Source organism: Vespula vulgaris, chromosome 4 (assembly GCF_905475345.1).
Source record: "Vespula vulgaris chromosome 4, iyVesVulg1.1, whole genome shotgun sequence".
Taxonomy (NCBI): domain Eukaryota; kingdom Metazoa; phylum Arthropoda; class Insecta; order Hymenoptera; family Vespidae; genus Vespula; species Vespula vulgaris.
The window spans coordinates 5,870,001-5,897,363 of record NC_066589.1 but is presented as its reverse complement, the minus strand read 5'-3'; the positions used below and the strand labels follow the sequence as shown (position 1 = coordinate 5,897,363).

General features: G+C 34.6%; 1 protein-coding gene across 5 annotated transcripts in view; it reads right to left on the bottom strand.

Moving 5' to 3' along the window:
* Positions 1-27,363, bottom strand: part of LOC127063323 (homeobox protein abdominal-B-like) — an 87,024-nt gene that overhangs the window by 49,896 nt on the left and 9,765 nt on the right. For 3 of the 5 annotated variants that reach the window (XM_050992942.1, XM_050992941.1, XM_050992948.1), the window contains exons 1-2: positions 16,383-16,725; positions 2,467-2,532 (exon numbers count right to left, since the gene is read on the bottom strand). The gene's annotated coding sequence lies outside the window, so the exon portion shown is untranslated. Of the gene's footprint in view, positions 1-2,466; positions 2,533-3,896; positions 4,035-16,382; positions 16,726-27,363 lie in introns of those variants that run through there. The other 2 variants (XM_050992943.1, XM_050992944.1) reach the window with 2 other exon arrangements.

Below are 27,363 nucleotides of genomic sequence, written 5' to 3'. Positions count from 1 at the left end.
GTACGGCACATGCATCGTTCTGCTTGTCCCTCGAATGGCTATCATAAAGCCATTAACTTTATTATACCGAGCCATTAACTTAAATATTACGACTTGCGTGTCGCGGAGCTTCAAGTTTGCTGATTTATTACAAAGTCAGATCGTGACTCCTCGCGCTCGATACATTTCCAATTATCGAATTTCTAAATCGATGAGGAATTGATCATGATATTGTCGGAATCCTTTGGAATAGAAAAAGTATCAAAAATTATATGAAATCGATTGTTCGTTCGTCGTTAGAAATTTTTAGAAGTTCGTATTTTTTCATAAAAATTTGCTCGTATTAAAAAAAGAAATGATTATTTTTTAATAGGTATTATTTACCTATTTTTTAATATTTTTTATATACCTACAAGTCCAATTGTAATATATGTGTATATATATATATACACACATACATAGGTTCACTTTTTTTTCCTTCTCTTCGAAACGACTCCCTCTATCCTGTATTGTTTTAGGGCAAAGCAGATAATAAAATTGTTCATCTGTACATAAAATGCAACGGTATGTATATATGTATATATATATGTATATATATATATATATATATATATATATATATATATATATATATATATATCGAGTTCCGTAATAACCTTCAATATAGCTAATACGATGCGACGTGGGCTTAGAGTTTGGGAAGAAGCTAGGATTAATTTAATGAACATCGCGCGGGGAGAATAATATGAGCGGCTATAAATAATCCAACGTCGACTCATCAGGATACTTTGAAAATTGCTTCGACGATATTAAACGGCCCGTTTCCGCGTTTATGCGTTTATATATATATATATATTTTTTTTTCTTATTGATACTATTACTGTTCATACAGAACTTAAACTTTTGCTTCCTTCTTTCTTTTTTACCCTTCCACCCCTATCCTCTCAAAAAAAGAACAAACTCTGAATTTAAAATTTATATAGATTCTTATGAGTATCTAAACGATAAGATCGAGGAATTACCTAATCGTTCGACGGTATATAATTATTACTAAATAAATAATTATACGGACAAGGGCTGGAGAAGGGTGGTGAAGAGGATAGAGAATAAGTCTCGCGAAAATAGATGTCACGCGCGACAACTTTACGATTCTATGTCGAACATTATAGAACTTCTCGAATAAGTACGCTCTCTAACGCTTCCGATAAACATGAAATACGTTGACAATAAAAAAGACATTAGAGTAAATTTATTAAAGCCGCCAACATCGTCGATCCGTAATCAACGTACCATTCATTGGTTTCCCTTAGACGTCAATGAGCAATCTATATCCTAACTTATGCGTGTAATTACATATATGTATAGTATATAAACGATCCAGATTCGTCGATCTCGGCTCTCTCATTAGAGATTTTTCACCGTGTATCGTATTTAACGGATAATCAATTATGTATATCGGTACTTTTACGGACCACTAAACTCAACGTATACAAAGTACAGACGCATTAAATTATAATCCAATTGCAAACGATACTTAACTTTTTTATTTCAATCTTCCTCTAACTCGTTCGCAAAAATTACGCTTCATTATTAAATTATTCGAACGTAGTTAACGAGCATTCATTACCCAATCGGATTTATACCTACTATCGAGTTTAATAAATACTATCGCAGCGTAATAAATAAATATTTACGGACTCGTACGTTTTATTTTATCGTACAAGATAATGTATCTAATTGTTCTATATAACATATCGTCGTTATATCATTTTTTCTTTTTTATTTTTCTTTTAGATTTCAATAGATACCTAAACGAAATTCTCAATGATTATTATCGAAAGCTGAGTATTAAGTAATAGAACCTAATCGTATTCTTGAAATATTTCGATATACTTTTCTGATAAGTAGGTTAAATGTTGTAAACGTGAGACGGTATTTTTATATTTTATATACGGTGAACGTTTCTAAAATATATACAAAAGAGAGAGAGAGAGAGAGAGAGAGAGAGAGAGAGAGAGAGAAAGGTAGCGTGAAAGAGAAGGCAATTTAGTATAACGGCGAGTACAAGGCGATTTGTAATTTAAGGAAAAATGTCTCGAACGGTCTTACTCGACGAGTACTCTTTACAGAAAATTATAGTAATCCAGTAGCATACAAAGTAGATAATTCGAAACGATTATTCCAACGAACTATGCTGGAAGATAAGATAAAAATTACGTAGAAAATAACATAATTATAAGAGAGACTTCTATAAAGAAAAAAAAACATGCACGTACGCACACGCTTTCGTTCGACGTTTGAAGAAAAAGAAAGAAAGAAAATAAAAGACCAGGTGTTCGCCATCGAAAAGAAATTTAGTATTGGCATCGTTAAATCTTAGTTGGTGAAAGTAAAAAAAAAATCAGACATCGTTTTCGTAGATATATTCGATCTAACTCCTTGCAGACGTAAATTCATAAAAGAATTTTTACGAAATTCTTATTTTACCTTCGACGAGTTGCTGGAAAGGTGGCGAACCAATGGCGACGATTCTCCTTCGCCGCATGAGGAGCCCTGAAAATTAATAATAATCGTTAAAGTTCATCAAAGTGTTTTATGTTTGTATATGTAGTAAAATACATTTTTAATATATTTTATTTATTAATATACTGATTATATGCGCAGCGTAAATCGTTATTTAATAATTAAATGGTATAATAATATAAGTGAAATATAAAATAAAAAGTATATGTATATTTTATATTAAATATATATATATATATACATATATATTTTTATCAAAATTGCGTCGAAGAGAAACAGGAGTCTTACACAATGTGAACTTGGCAAGAAGGAAACTACGACTACTTGGTTGGTTAGGTCGTTACCATTGAAATATTGTCGTATTAGATATCGTAGGACAAATAAAAACAATAAATCAAGGACGACGCTAGTGCCCTTTTGACGAGCGATAAACAACGTATATATATAGATACGTTCGTGAAGGACTCGCTAAGAGTTAACACGGAAGCGCAATTTGCGGACGCTCGAAGGCATTGTTAACCGCTAATGCAACGTTACATCGATAATATACCGAGCTTATTCATATTCGACTAAACGCGTGAAGTTTATTAATGGCACGGAGTCGAGAAAGTCGAAAGCATTGCTAGATCAGCTAGGACATTCTCGTAAACACGCATACGAATAGCTGTATTTATATTTGTATGTATAACGTTTATTTACTTCCTGATTCATTTTCTTTCATTTTGTTTGGTTTACGTTATACTAAAGGACTTTCGTGTAAATAATTTTATTTCGTTGAAAAATATATAATGCATCGTAGTAGGTATGCCTATAAATCTTGAGGATATTCTTTGTTCTATACTTTTATTAATGAACTATCTCTCACATATTTTTAGATAAAAATAGGTAAATAATTATGCGTTAAAAACTATCTAACATAGTACGGAGATCGTGATAATATCGTTCGTATTTTATATGCTTATTAATATTTATCTAATGGAATATTTCTCGGGATAATTCGTAAATGTTTTGTATGATATTTCGCATAACCTTGATCTACGGTTCATTGTAATACGAAGTTTTTATCTAATCGTTCCTTAACTGAATGAAATGAATGAAATTCATTAAACGTGCTTATTAAAGAATTTTCTCAATCCATCTATCTATACGATCTATACATATCTATCATTTTTCATAATCATTCTTAAAAACTATTGTACAGAAATATATTAATATTTCTATAAACGATACATAAATCATAATGACAAAGAAAATAGAATAAATCCGTTTATAATAAATATTCGAACTAAAATCAAAAGATCGAGAAATAATGAAAACCTTTCAAATTAGATACCTAAAATTAAAACGAAAATTCTTTTAGAGGATTCTGATGAAAATAAAATATAAATTCTCACCTTATCAAAAAGCACAAAGGATTGAATATATTCTGACGATGGCACCGTCGGCTTCGATGAAACGAATTCATCCGACGGACGTCGAGTATTGTATCGAATTATCGTTGAATTTATTCGATGAAACATCGTAGCAAACGTTAATGTAATATAAGTAAAATAGACGAAGTACAAGACGGAGAACGTAGACAGTCTCACACGCCGACAGGAGGACAACTGAGAGACGACTTTCCGCGAGTTGAACGCAATAGCGAGTAAGAAATGAATGAAAAAGCAAAGAGGAAGGATTTCGTAGAAAGGCATGACCCTTACAACGCATGACCTTCGTTCCGAATTAGTTCCGACTGTTGATGTTACCGCCTATCTTGGAGGAGGGGGTAAACAAAAAATTGGAGTATTGACGGAAAAGAAATTTTTTTATAGGCAAGAAGAAGAAACAGAGTCGAAAGCATTAGAAACGTTTCTTGGCATTGACCAAGGACGAATCTTCTTTGTAAACGATCGTGGTCGTTCAGTTAGAAATCATTCATGGCCTTGATAAACTATACCTTTTTTTTATATTTTTCTCTAAACTAGTTAGTTATTCGTTTATTTTTCTACGTGCGAAGAACAATAATAATGAAAAGATATTTATCACGATTGAATCACATCTTGGAAAAATGATTCGCAAAAGGAAAAAATTCGCTGGCATTTTATGTGATTTTAAATTCATTCTATTTATCGGTTACGGTACATCTGTCGATGTTTATTAACAAGATAGATACTTAAAATACTCGACTAACTCTATTCGATTAATGGTAATTACGGAAATAGCCGATCGAACGATTTATAATTATTTCGAATGAGAAGAATACACTGGTTTCTCATAAACGATATTCGATTCTATCGATATTTTAATTAGCTTGGCTCTACCTCTTATAAGATATATTTGACATTAACGTTCATTGAAATTGCTAATCGTTAACAACGAGTAATTACGTCGATTTCATCGTTGTTCTTCGATGATGCATCTTCAAGCGACGCTAGCGGCGCCATTTCTTCGCTGGCCGACGGATGAGAAGAAACATCGCTTGTAAAATATCATATTCCTTTAGCATTGCTTTAATCTCGTGAAAATATTGAGATAATGCCAAAATAATTGTGTCGACGTTCGTCGAACATTTTTTTTTACAAAATTATATGTTCTTAGCTCGTAAGCCAATTTAATTTCGTAGTTGTGATATAAAAAAAAAAATAAAACAAGAAAGGTAAAGACAGATGAACAAAAAGTAGGTATTAAGTACTGATAACTAACGTTAACTTTTGATTACGTTCGTTAATTTTTTTAATTGATTCATTTCTTATGTATGGTAAGTCTCCAAGTCGAATATTAACATGAAAACATAACTGTGTTCTCTCGAATTATATATGAGTTACTTGTAAATTTAGAAATTTGTAAAATTGTGAGAAAAAAATCTAATTATCTAATCGAAGAGATTAAGTTTAAGATATTATTCGAGTATTTATATACATTCGAGGTAATTATTTGTTAAAAATATCATTGTACACGATGCACTTAACTAAAGTTTGAATCTTTTAATTCTAAGAATAAAAAAAAAAAGAAATTAAGAGAAAGAGGGATTTAGGTAAGTCGAAGAATGAAAAAAAAAGAGATATTCTTTCGTTTAGCAATTCCTTCAATATTATGGGTCCATCAGTTTGATGGCGGCTGCTTGATAAGATTCGTTTTCATCTGTTCCAGCATCTAACGATCGTCTTGAAAACGTTCTAACCATTCCATTGGGCTTTCCCACCAATCTACACTCTCCTCGTCATCGACGAAAGCAATCATCCCTTCGCGTGACGTTATAAATCGAAAGTCGTAACGCGTCCTGTCTTCAGACGTAACTTACTTTACTTTTGTTTTTTCTTTCCTTTGCTTTTTTTTCTTTCTTTTCTTTTCTTCTTCTTTTTTCCTTCTTTTTTATTATTTTTTTTTATTTTTTTCTTCCTTTCTAGTTCCACTCCTTTGCTTCTCTGCCCTTACATTGGTAATAATAATCGATATAAGACAAGCTCGAAGAGCTCGCATTAAATTTGAGATATATAGCAATTGAACAACGTCTGAAAGCAGTAATTTTCGATGCTCCTTTTTTTGGAGATTAAAGAGCAAGGAAATTAAAGAATAAATCGACAGTTAATTATTTAATTGTTATAAAAAAGAAAAAGAAAAGACTAACCAGTTTGCTGAGTAAACTTCCAACGGATGAATCATTCTGTCGATTGAATTTGATACGTAATGATATAAACATTGTATTTATATTATTTTAAATACATACACATATTATATATGGGTTATATAAATAAATATTTTATGTTTCCTCTCTCTTTTCTCTCTCTCTCTCTCTCTCTCTCTCTCTCTCTCTCTTTCTCTCTCTCTCTCTTTCTCTTTGTCTATTAATATTTTGTCCTCAACGAAGAAAATCTGTTCTAACTATTCCACGAATAACCAAATGAACCTATGCTAAGTTTTTCTAAGAAATTAGTATAGTTTTACCGACGTTGAAGAATTATTATTTCGAAAAAAGGAAACAGGAAAAAGGAGGGTAAGTTCAGAAGGGCTAGAGAAAAACGTTTCGTTCTTGTACTCGTCAAGAAAGAAGATCGAAGGGAGAAGAAGATATCGGTAGCATGCGAAGCACGCTCAAAGCGTTCCTTCGGAGAAGAAACGTTCTTCATTCATGATATACGACTTCCGTACGTTGACGGAATATTTGTTAAATCTGAAAGCCTACTCTAATGATAAACGTATGAAAAAAGTTTTAAAAACTTAAGTGACCTAAGTCCCTAATTAAAGTGTTTCTTAACGTTCATTAATCAACCATCTTATATATTATCTTCAAAATTCGTTTGGAACTGATCGATTCGATTCGAAGATTCTACTTATCATCATCTACTCAAAATTCATTTTATTTCGTTCAAAATTAACATTTACTCTTTCCCTTTTTTTCTAATTAAGAAACAAAATATCTCGTAGCTTGAATCGTTTATTATGAATGACTTTGTCCCACTTATCTCAAGACTTTTATTTCTCGGAAATCGGAAGGAATGTCGTCGCAATGGAAAAAAAAAGAAAGAAGAAAAGAACAAAAAAAAACGACAAAAAACTAAAAAAAGAATAAGGCAAAAATAAATAATAATAATAATAAATAATAATAAAACAATAATAAAATAAAGAAGATCAAAGGAAGAGTGAAAAAATATTGGATTGATAAGCGTCGGGGTCGTACAATTCACCGATCATCGGCTTATCTCTGGCTCGACACTTATTTTAGAAAGGAAATGGGATTCTAACGAATGCACTTACGTTTCTCGGAGCGTACGTATAAAATCGTGGCAGTCACGAGCGTATATAAGCGTGCCACCCTTGAATATATCCCATCGAATATATAAAGAAGGTGCCAGAGTGCTTACGTGTATCAGAAAGAATGTTTGTTTGTGTTTGTTACTCTCTCTCTCTCTCTCTCTCTCTCTCTCTCTCTCTCTTTCTCTCTCTATCTGTCGACTCTCGATATCTCTGTCTCCGTTCAGCCTCCTCGTTCGTGGAATGTAAGATATTTCACGAGTGTCCCTAAGGAGCACCAACGCGAACGACGTCCACGACCGTCCACGTCCAAGGAGGATGCAGATAATCCGAGTGTTTATCGCCCAGACTCTCCAGAGAAAAGAAGCAAGTTCGAGCAAATGCTCCCTCTACTGCGTCGTCGTCGTCGTCGTCGTCGTCGTCGTCGTCGTCTCGGTGGCCATTTTTCGAAGGACACCCAGCCAGCCACTCCCGCTTTCTTGGTTACTTGGTTGGTTGGTTGGTTGCTTGCTTGCTTGCTTGCATGCCAACGACACCTTCTTTCCTGTCCTCGCCCTTTTTCCTTAAAAGCTATTACCACTATTACTATCACTACTATTATTCGATACCTATTTCTTTTTCATCCTCTTCTTTTTCTTCTTCTTTTTCTTTTTCTCTTTTTTTCTTTCTACTCCTCCTTATTGCTCTCTTCCTAGCCGGAAACGTCATGGATTATAAATTTCAGACACAACCACTAACGTTTCTTTTCCGTTTTTGCGTTCCACCCTCTCATGTTCACTGAGGGTATAAGAAAGATAACCCTAGGTCCAGCCGACCGTTTTCTCTTCCTAGATTCTATTTTATCGTCTCCGGTTTGTTCAACTTCAACCCCTTTTAACGATACACTTTCTCGAGTGATATAGAAACATTCAAGAATAAATGAAAGGAAGAGAAAAGGAGAATGGGGAAGAATAGATTTTTTTACAGAATTGATCAAAATTTATCGTACGTTACATAAACGTTCATCTTTTTTATGAAGAGAGAGAGAAAGAGAGAAAGAGAGAGAGAGAGAGAAAGAGAAGAAGATGGGAGGGAAAAAGGGAGGAAGGGGAGAGAGAGCAAGAGAGAAAGAGAGAAATCGATATTTTGTGAGGGAGAGATTCGGGAAATTTGCTGGAATTGCCAAGTACGATAGGGGAGTAGAGAAGATGCGAAGGGGGTTGGGAGATAGATTCAGCTCGTTCTCTAGCCGTAGGATAGGAGAAATACGCGCTCGTAAAAGAGGAAGAAGCGCAGTCTCTGAAGAAAATACGAATTAAACCAGCCGGCCGCTGATCCGAGAAACTTTCGCGTAATCGTGTTTGAACTCTAAAAGTCCAAACTCTAAACTAGCTGCAATCTTTTTTTCTTTCTCTCTCTCTTTTATTCTTAAAAGAAAATAATATCTAGAGTTTGGTATGGTATTCGAAACAACGAGTGCTTACTTAGGTATTCTTTAATATTCACGAAACGTCCGTTTATAAAATGAAAGAGAGAGAGAGAGAGAGAGGAGAGAGAAATTAGCAAAGAAAAAGAATACATAATATATAATAACGATAAATAATAATAATATGAAATAATAATAATGATGATAATAAAAGTATATTTTTAAAAAAGTTTATACAAACTTTGCATATACTTTTTGAGAATGCAACTGGCACGTATAAAGTTTAAACAATAACATTCCAGTAGTAAAAAGAAAAGAGTGGTCAGAGCGTTTACATGTACAGTGTGATGTATGGGAGTGGCCAAAGAAAGAGAGAGAAAAAGAGAGAGAAAGAGAGAGAGAGAGAGAGACAAAAACAGATAGAGATAGAAAGAGAATGTAAAAGAGAGAAGGGAAGGTTACGAGGATACCGAGAGATGGTTTTGGAAGTAGTCAACCCCGAAAACATTAACTGTAGATAACGTTGGTTTACCCCTCGTAGAATGATACAATACAATAGCTTTGTATAGTATGCTTTGAAACCCTTTCGTTCTCTTGAAATCGAGTCCACACTTACCCCTCTCTTCCTCCCTCCCACCGCCCGATGTATACTCTGGCGTACCTACTACCTACTATAACAACTTTCGGAACTCGAAGGAACGCCCGTAAAGGGCAAACCCTCTCTGTATTTAATTTACTGAATAATTGGAATCAAGCTGGCTCATTTGTGTGCCGGTCTCAGCCCACACTCTCTCGTATGGCGGTGTACACACCCAGCAATTTCCAACCCTCCCTGACACATAGGTACCATCCTGCCATCGTGGATCCTGCGGGAGCCTGAGATGAGGAGATTTGTGCGCGCACATAAAACCAACCCTCTCCCAACTCCCCGTCAACCCCTCTCCTATTCTCCTCTACCTCCCCAGCCAACCCTTACACCTCCATTTCTCCCACTTCTTCTTCCTCTTCTCGTCCTCCTCTCGTTCTATTTCTCCCAACCAACCTCCTACACTCTTCTAACTCGCCGATATAAGTATACAAGGGGTGAATAAAGATGGCTAGATAATGGAATGCTCGCCAAGCTAGCAGCATTGGGATTACCTGCGATGAGAGGGTAACCTGCATGGTTGGATTAAATAAAAGTGTGAAGGCAGCTTATGAGATTTTCGGATGAAACAACTTTGATATATTAGTTTGGAAAAAAGCCGAGCAGGTAGATATATAGTTAGGTAGGTACTTATATATAATATTTCACGTCTTGCTTTTGAATATCTACTTTAGATCTTGATATTGTTTATTGTTACGTAATTTTTGATGTATAAATCAAATAGAATTATACTTGATCATTTATATCTTTGTCTTTTATATTATCTCTCTCTCTCTCTCTCTCTCTCTCTCTCTCTCTCTTTCTTTTTTCTCTCTCTCTTTCTTTCTTAATTAATTTATTATAAATATTTGAATGAAATATCTTATGAATTAACAAATTGAGTATAATAGTCTCTCGAAAATGAGATTAATAATTTGATTTTGTGGGAAAAGAATAAGGTGTCCTCTTTCTTGCCTCATAATGTTCGAATTTCTGAGTCTGCTGGTGGGAGAGTAAAGGAGATAAGGTTCTTATAGTGGGGATATATCGAGAAAGAGCGAGACAAAGAGAGAATAGCGTAAGAGAAAGAGGAACCTGTCTTCGTTCGCGCATGCGTATACGGGGAAAGCACAAATCGATGGCCGCGACTGCCTGGTTGGCTCTTGCAATAGCGTATCTATAGCTAGCTTGCGGTTTACAGAAAGAGAGAGAGAAAGAGAGAGGGAAAGAGAGTGAGCAATAGTTTTATACTACATTTCAGAATCCCAAAAAAATAAAGAAAATGTCGAAATTTCATTTGAAAATTATTCAAGATTTTACAGTTATCGAAATAACTTTTTTGAATTAAAATAATTTTGATATTTAAATGTATACCTAAGTTTATGCATATAATATGTTAAATATATTTTCGATACATTCAAATTATTTATTTCCCTTAACCAATCTAAAGATTCTTTTTAGAAAATTAAAACAATTTAGATATTTAAAAGATATATCTATGCATAAACCATAAATTTAATATATGTTAATACTCACGTCATTTTATTTTTATAGATAAATTAGTTTGGAATTCCTTTGGTATCGTCATTATTGTTATTTTCTAACATTGAACATATAATAAAATTATAATCAATACTGCAATAACAAAGTGATTTGTGATAAATATAAATACGACGTTATTTTTAGCCAAGTTATTTTTAAAAAATCGTAAAAATCGTTCAGCTACGAAAGCTGAATAAAAAATGACTATCGTTGACATAAACGATCTTCTACACCAGCGCACATGGTGGCAAATTTACCAAGTACGTCACCTACCTACTGGATGACATGATATTCCCATACAGTCGATTATGGTGACACCATAATTCCTTCTTTACCATCATAGGACAAGTTATTATCCATGATGTTTGAAAATGTTTATAAACTTTTTTGAGATATTTTATAAATTAAAAGTGAAAACGATATTTTTGAAAATTCGTTGAAAATCCAACTCGTTAATAATTTTGAATATATTTTATTATTATTTGTTTAATCGATAAAAAAATTCAAACCACACCGATAATGAAAATCGAATCTACAAAAAACGCATTCAAGAATCGACGCCATTGTCTACAGGTATTTGTTTCTATAAAAATTTATACATGCAGTCTTAGCCGCAATAATTTTTTATCGTCGATAGATACATGCAGATATCAATGAAACAAAAATAGAATTCTACATAAAAACTACTGGTTATTAGAAATTATACACACAAATATATATTATTGTCATTAAAACTTTTTTTTTATTGACAAATATTACTACTAAAATTTCTAACGAAAGCGAAACAACAAAAAACTTTGACCGACCGAGTAAACTCCACTAACGCGATCTAGTGCGAAGAATCAGTACTTCTTTTCCCATTACGTAAATATTCAATTTTTTTTTAAATTTCATTGATAAATAAATTTTAATTGTTTCAAATGACTATATTAACGATAAATAAATAATACTCATATAACAACAAAAATTACAGTAATGAGAATGCATTTGTAAAATATTTATTATAGCTACCATTATAGCACATTATTTTAATAAGATGCAAAGTACCTAATTATTAATAAAAATGATAACAAAAGAAGAAATTTTTTGTTACAGTAAAAGAATAACCATTCGATAATTTCACCCTATATGAGAATGCGGTTTCTTAATACAAGTAGCGGTCGAGTATGCGCGCGCAGAGATGTTCCATGATGGCCGCCGTGAGTTACGCTATAATGGTGGGGCTAACAGTAGGTGGTGAAAGAAACCATGGACGGTAGAGTGGGGAAGAGAATATCCCAGTAGTGAAATAATGGGTCGCAGGAAGGGACGGTACTCAAAACTGTCACCGTACGCCATTGGCAGAAATCCTATGGGGCGAGGCATCGCCACATGGATCGTAAAAGGCGGCCATCATGGATTTCAACATGGCCTCTAGTAGGTATTACCGTATGTTCGGTTTACCCTTCGATTTCTATGCTATCAAAAACTGAATATATAATATTTATATTACATGAAATCGTTTTTAATATTAAGAGCAGTTTTTTTTCATTTGAGTTTATTTAATTAATATAAAAGATATATTGCAAAAAAATGTCACTACGAAGAATGTATATCACGTATACTTAATACAAATTAGATATCATAGCAAAATGGAAGAAAAGTGAAAACTTTATTAAGATTCTCGTCTCAGCTACCCTTGAAATCTTCAAGTTCTTGCATTAGAAACGTATTGCAAAGGTCATCGTTCACCTGTTCATAAGGTCAATAGGTAATGTGATAACGACCATTCATAATGGTTACGGACGAAGGAATTACAGTGCAAACCGACACTTAAGCTTTATCGTGTCTCTTACCGCGGAGTTATGTATACTGTTCTCTTAAAAGTGAACGGTAGTGAGTTGTAACAAGATTATTGACTTTAAATCCTGCCGAATGACCCTATGGAAGATTGAAGCTACAAATATATTACCAATAGCAAAGATCTAAGTATGTACATAGGAAAAGATGTATGCGACGGATCCCGATCACGGTACTCTCGGTGAATAATTATACTTCACATTCAGTGTTTGACAAAACGTATAAAAGAAATAACATTTATCGTTACGTTAAAATTTGTCATATTCGAATTTAATGTCGCATCAATATCTATTAATACATACTTTAAAGTTATAGATTTAGATTTTGAAATTACTTCGAATATATGCATGCATACATCTTATTTATACTGCCTACATACATCTATTTATACTATATATATATATATATAAACGATGCTTTTATTCAGTAAAATTATATATAGGTGCCAATGCTTCTCACTGACGATCACTGTGTTCCACGAATAAAAATTCATACAGCGGGGAGAAGAAATGAAAAAAAAAAAGAAAAAAGAGAAGAAAAAATATATAAAAGCAAAAAATAAATAAACAGGCCGGCCTTCCTCGAAAACAGAACGATATCGGAAGTTTTAAAAAGCCGGGGAAAGCAACTTGATCAGCAAGTTCTCTATCGGCCGGACTCGCGTGTAGCGATTAAAGATAATTTCCGTCACGAACCGCACATCATTTACCGCTCTGCGGATGGCAATAAAGATTTTATGCATTCCCGTTTACTTCATCGTTCGCTCGACCAAATCTATTGGGTCGCCGTGCTCGTTGATAATACGTTCATGAGTAAGAGTAGTATATATATTACCAAGCATGAACTCGCCTTAGGCGGAAAGCAAAAGAAAGAAAAAGAAGGAGTAAAAGAAGAAAAAAATACAAAAAAAAAAGGGAGAAGGAAAAAAAATTGTTTCAGAGATAAATGAGACCCTTGCGAGATGACGTCAACCGGTAATAAAAGCGCGCCACTAATAAGCATCGCCAACGCTAATTTCGCTCGGCGCTCTTCGAACTTCGTGTTCTTCGATTCAAACAGAGATCTCTACGATTTATTCTTTACGACATCGAAAGCGAAAGTGGTATAATGACGGAGATAAGCATATTCATGAAGTCGAGACTCTATTTTTTCCCTTTTTGGATTTCTATTAAGTTTCAAATATCTACTTTGTAATAAATTTTCGAAACGTGCCGATTTCTCGTGTTTCTTTTTCCATTATAGGTATGTCCGTTTATTAGTTTGCATAAGAATTTGAATGTTATAAAACGAAATAATGTAGGTATTTGATCATTTTGAAATAATTTCTTCTTTTTCTATTTTTTTCTTTTTGTTTTTAATTTCATTCGTTAATAATTATTGATCGTTCGAACAAAAAGTGACAAAAGTTTTTATTTTCAATTGTCCGTTTATCAAGATCGTATATAGCTAATAGAGATATGCTTGAAATATTCAAAGAAAATTATTTTATTATAGAACTTGAGATTCCACGATCGGCAGATTTATTTCATTGAGGTTTACGTGTTAACTATTACCGCCGCACGCTTCCTGTGATTCATGACTTCAATTATTTTTATGTTTATAATAATCAACGATATGAATATATTTGTGTATACATATGTGTATACGTATAGAGAGATTAAATCGGGGTAACTGCTACATAAAAGTCACTCGTCGTCGTGGGATTTATCGGTGTTGACAAATAATGACGAACGATTACCCTTAATTCATTACAATTTGTAGACAAAGTTATAACTCCCTATAAATCATTATTTTATCTCTAAGATAGGGCCACCATAACGGTGTCAAAAGAGATACGTAAGTAAATACTAAGGTACTTACATAGAAATATAATGCGAGTCATGAACGTATGTCATTACACGCATATCGGTTATGTCTCATATAGAGAAGAAAAGTAATCAAATCTATTAGATCATGAACAAATACGAACAGATATGAAATTAATGTGTAGGTGTTTCAAAAAAGTTACTTTCGAACGTTCTCGTTCAACAATCCAATTTGTTAAAATTTCTCACTATAGAAAAATATAATAATTGAAATAATATTACCAGTAATATTTCTCTCACGAGCGAAACAAGACAATGATGATCTAAATAGATTCTATTGATATTTTCGATGAGATCATACGTACGTATGTATATAAACTATTTATTACTCATTACATTTCGTTCACTGAAATTTCCAAGAAATAATATATAGTATTATTTATTTATATTTTCTTTTCTTCGTTCGTCGAGTATGTATAAAGGTCGTTCTTGGAAATCCATGAAAACAGAATAATTCAAGGGAAAATAAAAGAAAAAAAAGAAAACAAAAAGGGATCTAAGTAACAATAATGACGACGGTTATGTCTCTCACAAATGCCCTTTCTCTCGCAGTCATGGATATCACCGGAAGAGTGAACAGCTAGACGCAAAGACTACGTACGGAGTACGGTAAGTACATACCTACATAGTTACATACTATATATGTGCATGCTACCTCGCGAACGCAGGTGTTTATGAGCAAAATAATAAGCAGATTTTATGGAGCTTGACAGGCGAGCGCCATTATGTCGCTCATAATTGTAATCATTATTATATTCCAGTAGTACTGGATGCTATCCCGAAACGATGTTGATTCTGACATATCTTTTGCGTAAAGTACGTAAACGATATTATTTCTTCTAAAAGAGACGACATATTTCTGACCAATTAATGTCATCGTTTTAAATGAAACGTGAGAACCGTGTCATTTCGTTGATGGCTTAAAAACATACTCTTCTTTTTTTTATTTTCATATATTTCGAAATATCACATTTATCTTCTCTCTCTCTCTCTTTCATTTAATTAAAATTAAAATATATGTATAAGTATTTGATTATAATAGATAAAAAGAATAAGCTTCAAAGGACTGACCAAGATATTTCCACAAAGATACGAATTAAATGAATATTTTATAATAGAGTGATTATAGCCGACGATATGAAAAAAATGGAAAAAGAACGTGAATAAGACAAATTTATTTCAGATTTTATTACAGATTTTCGTTCGAAATTCGATCAAAATTTCCGACAGACGAGGAAGAAAGGAAGAATGAAGACGATAGAAAGAGCATTTTTGTCATCGAATGAAGAAGAAGAAAAAGAAAAAGTGAGTACTCAGACACGATTCCAAAAAGTTAGTACCGTTATGCATACACGCACATAGGCCGGCTGAGTTTAGATAGCGACTATCCCATCTCTTTGGACGTATCCTCTTAATTGGTAAAACAAACGGACGCGAGGTGTAACAGAGATAGAAAAGGAGAGAAAGAGAGCGAGTGCGAGAGAATGAGAGAAATAGAGAACGGGAGGGAGAGAAAGGGAGAAAGAGAGAGAAAGGCTCGACGTTTAGATCACAGTGATTTTCGTTCGCCATCGACCTTCCCACTCGTGGATCATCTACTCGAATACGTAATGTTATTACATATAAACACGCGTTCTTACCTTACTTAAAATGATTGATAACAATGTCAAAAGAGTCAAAAATTATCTTTCTTCATATCATAACATTGCCGTAAGTTACGTTCATTTGATATTTATCTTTAGTCAAATCTTAGTCTCATCCATTTATACATACGTATAAGAGTATTAGAAATGCTTAAAATTTTCGCTTGCTGTATTAATTATTAAACGTTTCAATAGAATACTGTTATAAAAATGAGACATTATCTGACCTTTTAACGATGAATTTTGTCGATCGAATCTCCTCGCACTTGACACACTCTTTTTCTCCGTAGTTACGTTGAATTTCCACCGTCGAAGAATAGAAATATTGATGATTGTTCCTTCAAAAGAAGAGAAGCCTCGAAGATCTCGTTAAGTCGAATATCTTTTGATCGGTCTCGGCCGAAACTGGGAAACTCGCGTTCGGCGTGTTCATTACGATCGCGATAGACTAGGAATAATAAATATCACGCGGAGCCGGGTTGGAAAAGTCAGAGTCGAACGGCGACGGGCAGAGGCGGCACTTTGGTTTAACGCGGCCGGTGCTCTTGGAAATTAGGCCGGACTCCCGTCGTGTCCGTCCCCCCTTTTTCTCCCTCCACCCTCCCCCTCCTCTTCAACACCCTCCGACGACGTCGAAGAAGCTCGCCCAAGTCTTCAAAGGGAGGAAGAAGAAAAAGAATCGAACGTATATGAGTATATGCGTCTATGTGTCTGTGTGTGTGTATGAGAGAAAAAGAGAAGGAATGAAGAGAAAAAGAGAGCGAGAAAGAGAGAGAGAGAGAGAGAGAAAGAGAGAGAAAGATATATATATAGAGAGAAAGAGGGAGAAAGAGAGAGAAAGAAGAGGGTTGGAAATTTAGCTGGAGAAGGGTAGTAATGACAAGGGGTGGGGGTGGTTTCTCCCCGAGAAAATCAAAGGAAACGATCGGCTCTCGAGGGGAGGTCGTGCGCGCGTGCGTCTCGACGACAATGTCGCTCGACGATTATTTTCGTACGCATAACAATGGTGAGCACGTTGCCGAAAGTTCCGCTCATGGTAGTACTACCACGATAAGACGTGCCGCGCACTGAGTTCGTCTCGTCTCGACGCATCGCGTCGCGTCGCGACCAAGAACCAACCTCTCGCGCACGCTCCGATATCCTCCCCTCCACTACGAATCCTCACCCTCTTTACCTGCTCCTCCTCTTCCTCCCTTTCTCTTCTCTCTAACGCAACCATCGGCCAGGCCTCGATCCCTACCCTTTACTCCTTCTCTTTCTATCTTTTTACTCAGCGCACTCTACCGGTCCGCTTTCGGTTACTTACTTTGACACGATCTAACGGGTGTACGTGAAATTCATAGTAAGTAAGTACTTACTTCATCGTGGAATTGAACTTCATATAAAATAAACTTTATATAAAACACCATAGGATGTATCGATGTAAGTAATTATTATTATTATGTAATTGATGTTTATATCACATTACAGTATTAGTCATTAAAGAGAAGTATATTTAATATCCCTTTTCTGATAATAGACGTATAAATTAAGGGTTATAATCTCATATAAAATAATTTTTATGAATTATCTTAAGAGTTATTTCATGTTAATGAGATATTTCATATAGTAGTTAAGTCGACATTTTTCTTGTGTAATTCTTTAAGAAGCGAGTTATTACTTTTGAAAGTCTCTATATCGGCGTCATTCGACGGGTCTGTTCGATTCCTCAATTCAAGATCCTTAAAATCAGATCCGACGCAACCCTCTACCCTCGCGACAAATTTTGTTAAAGGCAAACCTGCCGCAATCCCTCCCTTGCTATGTTTTTCTTTGTGCCACCGACGAATCCGTCGATCCTGGGGTGTGGTTTTTGAAAATCTTCCCTCTTAAACAGCAACCACTTCTACTCCCTTTCAATTTTAGTCCAGACCGACCGTAGGGATAAATTTTATCTTATGAATTGATCCATATTTTCTTTTTTATGGTTTTTTTTTGTTTTAATATAGTTAAGTCAGATTATTCTCCCGTACGAATTTTTCTTCGTGAATTTTTAATAATTTTTGAAACTATTTTACGTAGATATAGTTTGATACTTAAAAAAAGAAAAAAACTTGAAACTAAGATGATATATGATATCTCTGTTAGATATCATAAAACGAACTGCATTTTGCAAAAAAAAATTGATTGAAAAAATTTCTCAAATATTTTTATACATCGATACTCTTCTAAATTATAAATTTGGTATCACCGAACGTTTCGATAACAGAGACATTTGCACCTTTCTAGTTCCTTTCTTATTTGGTATGGAGAACGAAGGACGTAAAGCTATGCCAACACTCCTTCCTTTTTGTTTTCAGAGGATAAAGAAAGAGAAAGAGAGACAGAGGTTTTGCTCTCATGCGGAGTTTGAGATCGAGAGGGGGCCTGACACTCGAAATAAAATACGAGCTAGTTCTGTCTTGTGTCACGAGCCACACCTACGTATTCTCGTACAGAAAGATTCAAAAGTCGATTCCCCTTTCTCCCTTTCTCTCCGTCTCTCTCTTTCTCTTTCTTTCTCTCTTTTTCGGTCTCTCCACTCTTAAAAGTTCTATGCTCGATAAATTTCCTTTTCAAGAAAAATGTGAGACAGAGAGAAAAAAATAAAAGAAAATCTTTCGTTCTCCAAGTTGTAATTGTCAATTTTTAAATCATCGTTTTACCAATCGAAAATCCAAAAAAAAGGAAACGAACTAGTCGGAAAGATTTATGTCACTATCGTTACATTCGTTAGTACCCATTGATCGATAATATGAACTATACAATGTAAACGTTTGGTCAGGTATACCAATCGGAAATGGCAATATTTACTTGAGATACATATTGACAGATCGCTCGAATGTTGTTTGTCGATAGAACGAGATGTTGCTTCGAAGTTTAAACCGATACGCTCGTGTTAATTTCCTAAAGAAATTCGCGATCGTCATTATAGATTTTCTTCGAGTTATAACAATCAACGCATTATTGAACGTAACGATTTAATAACATGCAGATAAGTACGTGTAAATCATTATTTTATAAAATTAAATTAATTGTCAGATCTTTTACTAGGTAAAAAACAAAAAAAAAGAAATAATTTTCTCCCTTTCTCTTTTTCTTTCTTTCTTCTGTTTTTTCGAGATAATAAAATCTTTGAAAAGTTGGGGAAATTTGTGGAGTTCCAGTCGCATTCCTGTTTGAAATCTGAGGACGTAAAAAGAAGAAAGAAACAAAAATGGAGAAGAAAGAGAGTGAGAGGGAGAGAAAAAGAATCGTACGCGGCAACACTGTTCGCAAAGGGTAGTTGAAAGGCACTAACTTCGTGAGGCACGCTCAGAGAAAGGAGAAAAGGTGGGGAAGTTACGTGTTATGAGGGGAAAGAGAGGAGTGGCTATGGAGTCAGGAGAGAACGGCTACAGTTTCCTTGCTGGAAACGAAATCGATCGACGATGCCGGACCAGCCAGCTCCCTCGCTGCTCTGACACTGTATTCTCCTTTCTACGCCCCTTTTTGCTTTACCCCCGTACCACTCCCTCTTCCATTTCCTTCTCATCGTTTCGCGTGTACAGAACTCAATTCTCAAGTTCTTTTGGCTATGTCTCGTACTCGTACGCCTACGTGTTAGATTTAACAATTTTTTTTTAATATTTATCGATAACATTGCATATTGGAAATAATTTTTAAATGTAATAATCGAGCCTAATTTTTATAACTCGAATATCAACACGATACGATCGACGGATATCATTATTTTTTAAAAATATTCTTTTATTCTGATTTATTTATTTATTTTTTTATAACGGTGACGCAATAAGGAAACATCGAGGAAATGAAAAAAATTCTTTTTTCATTTTTCTTTCTTTTTTTTTTTGAATCGTCAGCCATGTGTCAGTGCTCGATCACTTAGCCATTTCTGAAAGTGGTCACGCTCGAAACATTAAGACTCAGGCATCCACTGTGTCGGCAAGAGTTGTTACGTTTATCGTGATATTCGAGCACTCTTTACGATCTATTAAGTACCACGTCAAACGCATCGCCTTCGGCTACGACGACGGATCTTGTCGCGTGTGTATATTATTAAAATACGTATTCGTATGAAAAAAGTTCTTGGCGAGTTTTAAAAAGATTCGATAAAAATCGAGAAGAACTAACTGTATCTTCGAATTTATTTTTATAATCGTTGAGATGATCCATATATGTAGATTATCGAGAAATAAGAAATTTATGGAAGGAACATTTTATCTATGTCGTTACGAAATTTTAATTAACAGTAACAACATTGAATTTCCAGAAGAAAAAACAAAAATACAAAACAAAAAGAAATATAATTGAGAAATAATGAGCAAAAAGAAATAATTCGAAGTCGAAAACGTATATATGAGAACTTAACTACGAGGAAAACACATGTTCAATTAAAATATAATTTTCAAATTTATTAATGTATAATAGCAGTAAGAAAAAATCCTGTTTTTCGTGTAAATGGCGAACAAAAAGCTTTTGTAAAACAAAAGGAGACCTTCGTAAATAGGACTAGTATTTTCCATTCACCCTGCTTCACAAGCGCAACCGGCGCGGCGCGGCGGCAGCCCGTAGCGGCAATAATGAAGCTGCGCGGTTATGTTAATTGAGAAGTTAAACAGAAATATGAGCATTAAACACGTTTGCCGCGGGGTACGTTGATATCCGGTGGTGTTAATGTTGATTTGGTCGCGAGATAATTGCTCCCGGTTACAATATGGCGCATTAAATCAGTCTAATTACTCTCGCCTTTTGTTTTTTATTCTTTTATCGGACCCTCAAATAATCCTAAAATGATTTTTTTTTCTTTCCTTTATTTAACCGATCGATTTTATTTAACGGCACGTTAACGTTTCCTTTTTTTTCTTTTTTAAGGATTAATGTAATTTCATTAAAAGAAAAAAAAAGTTTATGTATTTGTGTATATATATATATATATACAGAGAGGGAGAGAGAGAGAGAGAGAGAAAGAGAGAGATAAAAAAAAATTGTTGAAGATTGCACAAATGCGTTCAACGTTTTTGTTGTTACAGTACATCGTCTCCTTGATTTAAAGCGATATGCACGAGCGACGATCATAAAAGACAATAAAATTTAATATTTCTTACAAGTGTCTGAGAGAGAGAGAGAGAGAGAGAGAGAGAGAGAGAGAGAGAGAGAGAGAGAGAGAGAAAGAAAAAAAATTCCCCGGACTAACGTAAAGGGGAAACGTAATGATGGTATTAACTCAAGGACAAGCCGAATTGCTTCCGCATTACAGAAAAGTTTTTGCGACGATCCCTTCTCTCTCATGCAGGTACCACTTCTTCTTGTAAGAAACGCATGTTAGGAACTTTTCGGGTTATTCACAAAAGGGTTGTGGTCGGAATGTTGCCGGAAACGTTTGTTCCAGCTTGAACGGATTTTTCACCAATGAAAACCTACATCGGGAATAATAGATACCCTCGAGAAATTTAGGTTTAGCCTACTTTCAATTTTATTGCTTCTGAAATGAGAACTAGAATGCTTCCGTATTTCTTTCCTCCACCCGCACCTCCCCGCAACCACCAAAAGAGAGAAAAAAAACAACAGAAGAAAAAAAGGATAAAAGAGAAGAGAAAAGCTAGAGTGACCTGGACACGAAAAAGTGAAATCCGTCCGTTTCAGATTTCTAATTTTCAAGAGAAACTCTAAGCAGAGAAAAAATGTTCGATTCTATTTCTCTCGGAATGCGTGAAGAATATCACCTTGTATATATATATATATATATATATATATATATATATATATATATAGACGTACATACATGCATGCGTAAGTGAGTACAAGAGCAATACGAAATGAAATTTATGATCTCCATTTGTTATCGTCTTTATTAATATTACGATGAACGTTAAGATACGATATCCGTTATTTAACACGATTTAATAATATAGTAAATATCTTATTTCCTTCCACATTTCTTCTGATATGAATTTATGATATAATTTCTGTATATCTTCGCGTGTAAGATATAAGTATTTGCATATATTCGTAAAAATTTATAAATATATACATATTTGATCGGTATGTGAAGCGAAAGATAATTATAGTCATCAAGTAGCCAGCATAATTTTTTATAACGATTTACTATATCATTTCGAGAATTTACACAATCGTGATCAATTGACGAAGCATTCGATACATTTTAATATATATGTATGGGTGTGAATATATATACACGTATATAGCACATATTTATGTGTGTTATCGTTGCGTGCACACGCGGCTATCGTTAATGCCGATGTTTTAATCGGAAAAGCCGAGCAAACCGTGACTTTTTGCAATCACATCGTTGACTTTAGTAGGTAGTATCGAAGAACTGTATATCGTGCAGTAAAAATGATACTTAACCGTCGGCGAACAATCGAAGACGTTTCTCTTTCTATTTTTTTTCCTTCTTCTTTTTTTCTATTTCTCTTCATTTCCTTTCTCGCTCTTCTTCTTTTTTCCAACTCGTTCTCACTTCCTTTATCCGTCAAGATAAATTCAAAATTCTAATCAAAACTGTTAAATATTATTTAATATATGCCCAAAACGAATTCTGATATATCTTTCTTTCTTTCTCGAAGAAAATTATGACGGATATCGAGTAAAAATGAACAATCATGAAAGTATCGTTAATAAATTATTAAACGATTAATAAAATAATTATAAATACATCCGAAATTATATTCGAATTATATCTTAGGAAATCGTTGAGTAGATATAGTTAAAAAAAAATTACTAACCATTAATTATTACTAATATCGTTCGCATAATAACAAGAATGATTATACTCTAATCGATAAACGTATTGATCTACTGAAGGAACTACTGAATTTCAAAATTGAAAGGCGCAAAGCAAAAAAAAAATGAAAGGAAAGAAGATAGAAAAGAAAATCGTGGGAAATCGTTTTGGTAGTCGGAAAAATCGAAGGAGAGATCGTCTATGGGTTTTGCAGTTAAATCGAATTACGATAGCCAACCCATTAACTTCGGTTATGGAGCATCGTACGATGCAGAGGGAAACGATGAGATCCGAATGTCGAGCGAGAGCCTCGGCTTGGCTCCAAGTTGCACTCCCATTTCCGAGACGACTTTCAGAAATAAAACATAAAATATGTCAATCGCGGGCGGTATTGCGCGCGCGCACAAACACAAACTCACATACACAAGAACCTTTTCTCGTTCAGACGGATGGATACCACAGTACCGAGCCACATCGTCCGTTTCTACGTACTTACGTAGAACACGCTGGGATTTATTGCGGAAAAGCCTTGATTCAAGAGGTCGTTAACCGTTCTCTCTCTCTCTCTCTCTCTCTTTCTCTTCCTTTTTCTAAACCGATATACTCTTTTGCATTATTTATTATCGACTTATCGATTTACTTTTAAACCCCTTGTTATTTCACCAAAGACGAAAGTATTCCTTTATTGTTTTTATATGTGTAATTACGAAGACAAATGGACAAATGGATTTGTTAGGATCGATTGCGTTAAATTATTAAGATAATTTCAATAAATTTTGTAAAAGAACTTCGTAAAAATTGAAATTAATGATCATTCGAATTTATTCGATATTTATTATGAGAAATTTTTGCAATAAAATACCTTGCCAATTAACGGAACAATTTACGTTCATAAAGTTATATCGTAAAAATCAAAAATACGCTGAACCATACGAACTACTAGTCGCAACGAACTATTATCGCAATATAAATGATTTGTTGTAAGAAAAAAATGAAAAAGATAACAAAGAAAGAAAGAAAAAGATGTTAAAAGAATCTTACCTTAGAAATGTTGAAAGTTTCGGCAATCGTATCTCTCGAAAATAACTCGAACGTTGTTATATGTCGAATGACGAGGAACTCGAGAAATGTCAGGATCGAAGAATTTCATGAAGAATTTCCAAATCTTTTCTTATCTTCTTTCTTACACTTTTAAAAACGTTTCTCTTCGGACGACACAAGGTAAATAAAGAGATGAAGAAAAATGTAAAATAAAAAATTAGTATAATAATTTAGGTCGATCGAGATTAGATAGAATCGTCGTGCAGCTATAAGTAAAAGTGTCCTCTCTTCTCGAATCGAATCGAAATAGGGCTCGGGCATCCTGGCTCCTCTTGTTCCGGCTTTCCGTGGACCGCACGCGTCGGCGTCGGCGTCGGCGTCGTTGTCGTTGGCGTCGGCGTCGTTGCACCCTTGCGCGAACGTTCTCGCGCAAATTTGCGGCCATCCCTTCGACGAGTCTCTTGTGAACTCTCTCTCTGTCTCTCTCTCCCTCTCTTTCTCTTTCTCTCTCTCTTTCTATTCATATAACAAATACTTTGACTGTCTTCTTCATTCTCACTACTACATCTCTCCTTTCTTTATCCTTCGAATAATCCATGTGTATGTATCATCCTTATATTCCCCATCCAATTCACTATCAATTTTTTATAAAATAAAATCAAATATGAATAAGATGTTGTTTCAAAATTGGAGAAATTTAACTGAATCTTTTAGATTTTTAATTGGAGATTAATTTCGTAAATCTTTTTTTCTTCTTCTTTTCAAGAAATACATTGAAACGTTGACATCATTCAAAATCATATTACTCGATTAATAATTATTGTAATAATACGAAACGGAATATTGTAATTTAATATGCGACATTTAATTTCGTCTTCGTTAATATCAACAATTTGTTTTATTATTTCTATGAAATCAATTGAAACGTGAAAAAAATTAATCGTACGCGAAATATCGAAGATTCGTCCAAATATGGCGGGCGGCTTCGGTAAGAAGGAGTCAAGGCGTAAAATAAAGTGCTCTTGGCCATCTCTCGTGATAGTTAAGATAATACATTGACGAGAGAAATGTTCATGGACCAATGGTGTTGCTTAAGGTTTTAAACTATACGGAACACAACTCTTGAGGCATAAAGGGTCCGTGCAATTTTGCTTGTAACTAAATGAAAATAAATTCACGAGGAGCCAATGGTAATCCCTGTTCGTGGCCGGGACCACGTCTCAAACCTTCGTAAGATTTTATGAACGCAAATTACAGAGCTCGATGGCCGCCTCCTGCCAACGCCGACACTCTCTTCGTGCATTACCTACTCTTCTTTACCGGGGCCTTGCGAACTTTTTCAATTTTACAAAGGGTATCGCTTTCTTTGCCCGTACATGTCTAATACTCTACGTTAGCCCTTTCGTGTTACCTTCACCTTGTGATTACTCATCATAATTCGTGTATTACAAATCGAAACGAAAAAAAAAGGAAAAGATATCTGAACGATTCATTCAAAAAAAAAAAAAATTAAAGACAAAAATAATCCGTACTGATTTAAGTTACAAGGAAGAAAAAAAAAGTTAATACCTATGATTATTAATTGTTTATGAAAAAAAAAGTCAACTTTCACTGATCGAAATTAATACTTAGTCAATCGTAAAGGATAGAACGATTTCTTAGATCCAATTGAAAAAAAAAACTGCGACACGTTTTTCAGAACCAATCGTTTTTTTCTTCTTGGACCAACTTCGATGCAATTGTCAAAAGATAAACTTTAAAAGTTAGAGAGATAAGTACGACAGGTAGGAGAATGTTTAAGTAAAAACGTTAACGCGGTTAGAGAGCTCGAAGGAACATAAAAGAGTTATCTCCTTCGCAACTACCAGCGTATCTGCGCTTTACAATTTCCCACAGGGCTCGCAATTCTATCGTATTCGAGTTCTCAGTTCCATCCATCCCTTTTTCCTTTTTTTTCCCCTTCGTCTCTTCTCTTCCTCACGAAACATGATCATTTCCTCGCATTTTCGTACTTGTTTTTATGCTTTTATCTTCTATGAGCCTTGGTACTACCTTCTTTCTTTTTTTTTCCCTTTAATTAGTTCTCGTCACGAAGTAGCCCTTTTATTCGGAACATTTATCCTTGGAATTGGCGATATTAAGAATTACTGATCCGAGTTATCGTTAAAACATTATTATTACGAAATCTGTTGTTTCAAAATTTATTAGACGATTATTACCGATCGACCCTTCACTTTCGAGTATCGTTTCCAAAAAGAAAAAGAAAAAAAGAAAAAGATGAAAGATCTTATTCGATCTCGAGAACGTTTACATGCAGTATGAATACGAGTCTTACGATCCATCAAAAGATGAACCAGCCGATGGACCTCTTGAAAACGTCTAAACTGATCCAAATATGCGATTTAGTCTGGCATAAACATGTCCTCCAATTTATTAATATTACAACGATCGATAAGGCCGTGAAAGGTATCGTAAATTTTCTCTGAGAAGTTATACGCACACGCAAGAGAATCCTTGGTAAACGATGGATAGGAGGAGCTTGGCTCGCTCGTTTCAAGCTCATGGTTGTAGTTGTCGTAGGCGGATATGTTGAAGCTGTTTTCCAAGCGTCGGGTCGATGTTGCGTTCACTCTGCCAGCATTTTAGCTGGTGAAGCTGGGAAGAGAATTCAGGAAGGGAAAATATTAGGGTGAAACTCTCTTTCTCTGTCTCTCTGTCTGTCTCTCTATTTCTCTCTCTCTCTCTTTCTCTCTCTCCGTCTCTCTTTCTCTTTTTCTCTTTCATTCTTTCTCTCCCTCTCTCCCTCTCTCCCTCTCTTTCTCTCTTTTAAGGGAGAATGCGCGAGCGCACAAGAGGTAACTCGCAACACCAGAGAAAAGGGATATCTGGATCCAGTGTGGATGAGGAATGGAACATTTATGCCTTTGCCTGTCGTCAAAGGGTGCTTCGAGAGCCACGAAGCGTAAATAACGATACGGTAGAACCCTCCCTCGTTGTAATGGCATACCTCGGCGATACGTGCATGATCACTTTTCGAGTCCGTTGTCAGTGTCAATGTGAACGAGAGAGACGTTCAAAAAGAGAGACAGAGAGAGAGAGAGAGAGAGAGGGAGAGAATATCTAACGATCTATTTTAATCTCTCGAATTAATACGAATGAGCAAACGAGCGAACGAGAAACGATAAATGTAGAGGCCGATCGTAATTTTGTAAATATCATAGAATCGTTTAGATCGTTTTTGTCACTTATCGAATATCCCAGTTTTTCTATCATTAAAAGATAAATAATAATAAGTGAAAGAAAAAAAAAGACATGAAAGGATCAATGAAACTTTAATTTATCGATAGTAACGAACTCATGAATGATTCCATTCGATATTTACTACGTTTACATACAATCGC